The sequence below is a fragment of the Magnolia sinica genome, chromosome 15, assembly GCF_029962835.1.
Source record: "Magnolia sinica isolate HGM2019 chromosome 15, MsV1, whole genome shotgun sequence".
NCBI lineage: Eukaryota > Viridiplantae > Streptophyta > Magnoliopsida > Magnoliales > Magnoliaceae > Magnolia > Magnolia sinica.
The window spans coordinates 74,733,147-74,741,952 of NC_080587.1; the positions used below are offsets into that span (position 1 = coordinate 74,733,147).

General features: G+C 38.9%; 1 non-coding gene across 1 annotated transcript; it reads right to left on the reverse strand.

The window, feature by feature from the left end:
* Positions 1–5,737: 5,737 nt before the first annotated feature.
* Positions 5,738–5,841, reverse strand: LOC131228445 (small nucleolar RNA snoR109). Its single transcript, XR_009162948.1, has one exon. It is a non-coding gene; the product is annotated as a small nucleolar RNA snoR109 (small nucleolar RNA).
* Positions 5,842–8,806: the final 2,965 nt, after the last annotated feature.

An 8,806-nucleotide genomic window follows, 5' to 3' on the forward strand; every position in this document is an offset into this window, starting at 1 on the left:
ATACATTAGGAATATAGGATCTGCGATCTGTGGCAGCATCGTATCCGTTAGTTTTTTTCTTGATTCTGACAAGTGGGGCACATTTTTTTATTTTTTATTTTTGAGAATTAACACAGGAGATTGTATTAAAAAAAGGGGAATAAGAGAACAAAAAGGAAATAGGGAGCCGCAGCTCTGCTGAGATAGCAGAACTGCTAGACAGCTAGAAAATCAAAATGGACCATGCTGCTAACGCAGGGGAAGTGGAGCACATTGTTCAGTGATCTAGACCACTATCCATTGCATCCCACATTAATGGACTATGCTGCTAAAATCTTCCCAACAGGACCATTGCTACAGATTGTGAGCTACAAATAAATGGTCAAGAAAAATGCAGCAATGGTCCCCATTCGACTGGAAAAGGTCCCGAGATTGATGGCTAGAATCTTCCATCTGGGATACTTTTGGGGAATGGTCCATCGATGGTGGGAAACAGTAGAAAATGATCTGGATTACCAAACCATTGGCCGCACTTGTGAGAACTGTAAACCCATGTATCTTCATTTAACAATTGTTGGCTGAGAGTAGGCACGGTATGTTCGAGCTTTTAAGTCTATACAAGTTGGCCCATGATTCAGTGATCGAAGCCGCATATTCGACAGGCCTAGCCATGGATGGTTCATGCACCAGAAGCCACAGATCGGATGGGCTCTTGGGATATTATTTGATTGAATGTGAACTATTGCTGTATTTTCTTTTTTTAACCCTCCATTTTCTGGCCACCTATTAAAGGGTTAGGATTTTTCCATTTGGGATATTTTTGGTGCATGGGCCATCCACAGTGGGAGCCATAATGTCAGTTGTTTGGATCACTAAGCCATGAGCCTCACTTGCATATGCATGACTTGAGCAATTTGCCATTTGGATGCACGCTAGAAAATTGGATTGTGAACGTTTTTAATGATATTTCCAACTATTCATAAGGTAGCCATCAAATTGTAGTGAAGTTTCTTCATGCACAAATTGAAAGTTACACAATCACGATTTGGAGTCTGGACTGTCCAACGGATTTTTTGTTATTTCCATTTTATGCGCTACAAATTGCAATTGAATTCATTCGTACACCCAAAGATACCAGTAGGAAGGCAGGAGATGGAGCTGAATGTGTAGAGAGTATCATGTTGAGATGTTGAACTGTAGTTATCAAGTAGTTAATCTTGGTACCAGGGTGGAAGTGGGTCTGGTGGGCTGCCCAGCCCGACGAGACTGACCTGGCTTTGGACCTATTAACTTGGCCCATGGGTCTGGCTTGGGTCTAGCATGTTTGGCTTGATTAAGTTTTGGGGATGGGCTTTGGTTTAAGTCATTTTAGCCTGACTTGGCTCAGCCCAAGTAGACGGACTTCATCTGTACATCTATCCCTTCATACAAAAATTCCATTCCATTCTTCAGTTGGGCAACCCATACATTTTGAATGTAGACTGTTGGTTTCATTCTTTTTACTGTCTATTTCTTTGTGCATGTGTGGTGCACTTGAGCAATGGATAGATTAAAAACATTCTTAAGTGGGAAATGGTTTTATCAATTTTTCCACGGGCCTAGGTGTTAGGTCATTTTTAGCATTGTCCCTAGCATACAAACGCAGTGAAATCTAGTACAATGTAATTTGATAATGAGACCATTTTAAGAATCTCCATTGGTAATAACATCAAATTTCTACAATGTAATAATATATATTAATTGTGAAAATCATACTTGCATGTGATATGCACGAAAGGGATGCATGTAATACCAATTTATCAATGTCGATCTTCTAAACCAAGGAGTCTCCCTTATCTATTCATGTACGGAGAATCAAGATAGTACAACGTCTAATCATCTGCTAGGTGTCAAGGAAGATGTATACTATCTACACAAGTGGACCACATGTGAGGATGATAAAGAGGATGGATTAAATCTCCGCTTTCTCAAAATCTCTTTTTCCTTACACTCACAGTCCCATAGGGTGGGGATGTCCAAGGCTAGCTCTTACTCACATTTGGGATAAGATCATATGAATAAGGAGGGGTTGAGGTTTAAGCAGTACACTCAATATGATGCTCTATCACTATACCACTATACAAACTTCGGTGTAACCTATTATGAAAGAAGTCTGTCAATCCGTCTCATTCACACATATACTCATGATTCAATCATTTCACTACAATAGCGGATCCACTAATGATCATATCCCGTGCTAATTAGATGTGGATCATCGGATCTGAGCCATGATATTATCATCAAATGCGATCAAAACAGTTTTAATGGTTAAAATAAAACTTCAATGGTGAAACTTTTGAAAAACGAATTAAATCATTCATCATGTTAGGCCCAATAGAAAATTCACTTGATGAGTTATGAATTATCTATATCAAAGACAAACATGTTCCAAGGCAAACTAGTGGATTCTTTGTTCGCCCGTGCATGAATTAACGACTCTTGATGGAACTACCGTTGTGTCCACGTTATTAGCTTCTGCATGGACCTTGAAAGAGCCACAGCCAACTACTCAAGATCGTGATCCTTAAATGGACCACATAATGGGGATTGAGCATCCACCATTAAAAACTTCTTTGGAGCCACAAATAGAAATAAAAATCATCCAGGTCTACTTGAACCTGTGAACAGGTTAGATGGCAAATAAAAATCATGGTGAGCCCTAGGAAGGTTTCAATGGTGGACTTCATTATCACCACTCCTTCCTGTGGTGTGGTCCACTTGAGCCTTAGATCAATCCACATCCACTCAAAACAAAGATATCCGTACCTTGGGGATGTTTCTCCACTTAAGAAATAGGTCTTTAATGGACATAAGTATTAATGAGAACTTGAACATTCTGATATCTATGTGGTAGGCTTGAGTTATAAAAACTGCTCCTCCCCTCATCTAACTATTGCATTTATAATCTAATACATGCAAACCAACGTTACGTCTTGATTTTGGAAGAGGACCCACCCATCAACGACTCAAATTTGCACACGTGTACCATGTTGGCACATGGTGTGCCGTAAAGGCCGTAACGTAAAGGTTACGGTGGCAACCGTTACACATTACGGGGTCGTAACGGCCGTAACAACCATTATGGAAAGAATGACCCATAATTGCCGTTAATGGCACGTTATATCCTTTATAAAGGTCATAATAGTTTTGTAATGGTCTGTTACGGGGCAGATGCAGGTTTTTCATACTTTTTAATCAACATTACATGGCATATACATGGTTTTTGAGGTTTTTTCAATAATAATAAAAAGAGACCATAACAGCCGTTACGAGACCGTAACAACCGTTATGCCCTGTATCGTAAAGATAACGGTGGTGGCCGTTACGGCCACTGTTACCATTACGGAACACCTTGGCCATACATCATCCTCTTAAATATATGTTCCAACATTGTACTCTCTTGGGCAATGACTTTCAAGAGGTGTCATCCAAATACAATCGGCCTAGTTTCACTCACCAATTCAGGCTACATGTAGCCATTAGGTTTCAAATTGGGCTGGGTTTATATGGGTCAAACCAAGTGATGTAGAGCGGGTCGCGGACACTTGCATGTCCAAGATGGATCAGAGAAGGCCCAATCGAAGGCAGAAGTCATCAAGATCGTCAGAATCTTAAAATAGGCATATCTCGCAAAGCGAAATGAGTTACTCGACTAACTATATATGATTTTGGGATAGGACGATCTACTTTAGGCAATCAACCCGGCGTCCACGTCAAATTTGTGAGATTCCATCATATTGAACGGTCGAATTCCATGTTTATTTCTGTTTTTTCTAATTTTAGTAAGTTTTAGTTTGATTATAACTCTTCATCCGTCGGGCTTTAGGAGTTGTGTCCAACATGAAAAGCATTTAGAAAAATTAGGAGAATAACGTGGTTAAGCCACGTAGGGCACTTACTATAAATAGAAAATTTACTATTTTAGGGAGTTTTAGTTATAGTTTAATTCCTAAAATTCTTTCAAGTCTCGGTATCCATATTTAAAGGGTTGTAGACTCTTTTATCAATCATCAACAAATTTATTTCAAATATTTTATAATTATTTCTATTTCTTTTGAAGTCTCCGTGAGGAGTCCAGAGTAGCTCCGTGGATTCGGAGTAGTTATCCTTGAGGAAGATGATGTTCATCCCTACGTCACCAAGCCACACCAATTTAATTCATGGTCCCAAATTCTAAGCCTGAGCCCATCTGGTCCAACCTGTGGCCTAAATGAAATAATCGGGTCTACTGAAGTCCCAACCCATTTACCTTAAATGGTCCATGTTTTCTTTTAACTTGTGTTTGACGGAGAAGACGATAAACTTGGCATGAGCCCAGCGTTTTTGTCGGGTGGGAATGATCGGCTAGTGAGTCAGTCCACCTCATTAGTAGCCGTGTGTCATGGATTTGCTAGTTCTTTACATTGCTTACTTGTGCTTGTGCCACACTCATGCAACGCTCCAACGCTACTCTATTCAAGTTAACAGAACAATAAATGCTTAATGTTTGGAATTGGGTAGAATGCAAGCAAACATTAAATTGATGGAATTCAAATGGTGAATACAACTGTCACATCAGAAGAAAGGAAATGTGAAAAAGAATCCATGTTTACGTATTTATTGCACATGTGGTTTCTTAAAATGTTAATGGTTGGAAAGAAATCACTCTCTTTACTATGGAAATCTAGATTTAATAGGGTTTTTTTTCGAAAAATTAAAAATATTATTTTTTAAGGAAAATTTTGAAAATGGAAATAAGTTTTTATAGATAAATTTATTATTGAAAATAAGAGTCACATACCTAGAAAAATCGTAGAAGATTCTATCAATCCAAACAACTATAAATTAGACGTGTTTGGATATGAAGAACATAAGGTGTAGGCAAGAATAAATATAATGAATACATTTTTCGATATTGTACATCATTGGGAGAAGAGATCCATTTTCAACCATACAACAATATTAATCAAAAGAAAATATGCAAACCACAACACATATTTACGTAATTCCTTTTCAGTACTTTCATGGATTTACACCGATTCACTGTGCTCAAAGGCGAAAAATTAAAAAAACATCTCTCAATACAAAGACGGCTCTTCCCATCACCATAAAATATATATTACCCCAAATAAATTAGGGTTTACATTAAAATTTTGTGTGAAATTACAAAATTGTCCTTTGAACAGGGGGCACGCCTCCAGGCCCCCAAGCAAGGAGGTGCTACCCCTTGCGACGTTCAGTGAGCTCAATGCGAAGCTCAACCCACAAAAGAGCGGCTAGATGAACAGTACACCTCTGATGATCATGTTCTATAAATCCTAACAATACACTATATTTTATTCATGTGTTGTTTGTTTAACATGTGAAAAACCCAAGTTTATAGACAATAGTCTCCTCATTCCTTATGATGGAAAAACTAATATGAATGAAGCTAAATATTATTTTGCAAAAGTCTACAGTTTTCCTTACTATTGAAATAAAAGAAACATCAAATCAAGAAAACATATTTTCTTTTATATTTTGCAAAACTTATGGAAAAAGAAGTTGGGGAAAAGATCCGGACCCTACTTGTCTGCTCGCAAATGGACCTCTTTATTCTGCGGGAGAAGGATATGATGATTTGAGTGGATCCCATTTTTCTCTCCGATATGATGCTTATCTAGACATGACTGTATTTATACATATAGAAATCAAGATGAGGAAAAAAGAACAGTTTTTATTTATTTGTATTTTCTTTTTCAAATGTCAAAAATTCGGTAAGCCGTTTGTCTGCAGAAAATGCAGGGAAAAAAAAAAAAAAACAACTGACTAGTTTCTATTCTACTAATAATATAGCTTCAACCACATCAATATTTCCATAGCAAGTGTAAAAATTTGAATAAGCGAAATTTCTAATCTTTCTGGAATATTCAAGATGCCTGGATTAGGTATGAGCTACCTCGGCCTCTAGCATGTTAGAGTGTAAATGAATGTGTTTGAAAGTTATTAGGTAAAGATTGCATGCTTAAGTATGCCCACCTGTCCCAAGCTTGAAACAGACTGGGGCTATAAGGGGCCACGGTAATATATGGATTTATCAACACCATTCATCCATTTTACGATATAATTTTAGTATACCTGCTCAAAAATGAGGCAGATCTAAGGGTCAAGTGGACCACCTAGTGGAAATTAAACGCTTGCCATTAAAAATTTCTTAGCAGCCTCAGAAGTTTTGGATCAATCTGATATTTGTGTTTTGCCTTCATCCAGGTTTATGTGACCTTACAAAGGGGTTGGATGGCAAATAAACATCATGGTGGGCCCTAATAAGGTTTCAATGGTGGGTGTCATTATCAATGCGGCTTACTATGGTGCGGTCCACTTGAGCCTTGGATCTGCCTAATTTTCGGGCTTTTATCTCAAAATTAAATAGCAAAATGGCTGGACAGTGTTGATAAATCCATACATCACGCTGGGACTGGCAGGGTAGTATGTGATCCCACTCCATATATGATAAAAGCCTGTTATCCAATTAAATCCCATATCAGAGTACAGGAAATGCTACCCAGCCAAGGACTGTACTTAACCAACGTCCAGCCATTCATTTCTTGAAACAGGCACCTACTTTAAGATAGAAATGACTCCTTGAAAATGCTCAGCCCACCTGCTTTTGGACTGGAATGTCATCTTTGAATAGATCGATGGTTTTTATCTCCTAGAAACGTTGTTATATATCAAATCAATTAAAAATAGCTTAGAGGATCTGATTCCATGGGTAGATTCGATTGTAGATGCATTAGATCTGAATCACGGAACTGATAGGTTTTCTATGCATCAATAATAGAGATTCGAGACAAACATGTATCATGAGTTTTAGTGCCCATGTGATATGAGTAAGTCGGCGGGGGATTAACGTCACCAAGTTATGTAGGCCTCACCATAATGTATGTTTTGTATCCACACCGTCCATCCATTTGAAGAGATTATTCTAAGACATGAATTAAAGAATGAGTCAGATCAAAAAAGCTCGACTGGACTCCATCACAAAAAATAGTGGGGAGAGTGACGCCCACCATTGAAACCTTCCTAAGGTCCACCGTGATGTTTATTTGAGATCCAACCTGTTCATAAGTTAAAACATACATTAAATAAGGGAAAAATATCAGCTTGATCGAATACTTTTGTGGCCCTTAGAAGTTTTTAATGGTGAGCGTCATTCTCTCCACTGTTTTCTGTGGTTGGGTCCACTTGAGTTTTGGATCTCACTCAATCTTGGGATCAAGCCCTAAAATGATCTCTAAAAATGGATGAACGGTGTGGATATAAAACATACATTATGGTGGGACCCACAGAACTAGGTTACGCTCACAGAGTCTCTCTACTGAACCTGTCAGGAGCTAATCTGCGTCCACGTCGGTGGGTGTGTGACTTAGGTGAGACCTTTACCCTAGAGAGCACCTTGATGTATGTATTCTATATCTACAACATCCTTTTTTCCAAATAATTTTAGGGTATTATCCAAAAAAAATTTTGAAGCAATTCCTTAATCGAGTGGGCCACACCATAGTGTTGATTGACCATTAATGAGCCACAAAAGTTTTGGATCAAGCTGATATTTGTTTTGTCCCTTCATCCAGGCTTATGTGACCTTATCAACGGATTGGATTGCAAATAAACACTACAGAAACATTAAGGTGCGCCTTGAAAAGTTTTTAACGGTAGGGCATTCAATTACCACTGTTTCCTGTGATGTGGTCCACTGATAATTAGATTACTCCTTTTTTTTTCGGAAAATACCTTAAAGTGATCTTGAAAACTGATAGACGGCATGGATACAGATTACATACATCAAGGTGGGCCCCACGGTAAGGGCCGCACCGTCTTGGGTCAGTCGAGGATCTCACCAAATCCGCTCCCGTGATTGGTGAAGGATATCATTTACACGTAGTAGCCATCCACCCTCTATCACGCAATCTAGTCCGTAGTGGCAGGTGTTATTAAGATCCAGGCCGTTCATCAGGAAAGCCCCACCTGTAATGTGTTAACATGCCGAACCATCTGTCCATCAGATGGGTCACACATTTTTAAGTGTGCTGTTGACCATTTTCCTATCGGACGGGATTGAGTACTACCCACGTCTGTCTGTAGCCAGGAACAGACAGGGCCCTGAGGGGCCACCATAATGTATGGGTTGTATATATCTACACCGTACATCCGTTTTGCCATATCGTTTTCGTTATAAGCTCAAAAATGAGGTAGATCTAATGCTTAAGTGGACCACATCACATAAAGCATAGATGATAACCACACACGTGGTTGAAACCTTCTTATGGCCCACTATGATGGTTAACAACCATCCAACCTGTTCATAAAGTCACATAGACCTGGATGAATGGAAAATATAAATATCAGCTTCATCCAACACTTCGGTGACTCCCAAAAGTTTGCTATGGTGAGTATTTAATCTCCACTTTGTGGTCCACTTGAGCCTTGGAAGTGATTAATTTTAGGCTTGTACCCTAAAATGGTATAGAAAAATGGATGGATGGTGTGGTTCCCTTCCCTTACCCAATTAGCAACCTTTCCTGAACCACCATCTTATAGGACATGGATTAGATGCTACCCCATCACACACACACAAACAGATACACACACACACATACACACACCAAAGGCTGTGTGGGGCTTAAAGAGATGTTGTGACAAATCCACTCCATCTGTGGGTCACACCCAACGAAATAGTGGAGAGAAACGCACACAGTTAAAACCTTCCTAGAGCTGACCATGATGTTTATATGCCATCCTATTGTAGGCATAAATATCACTATAA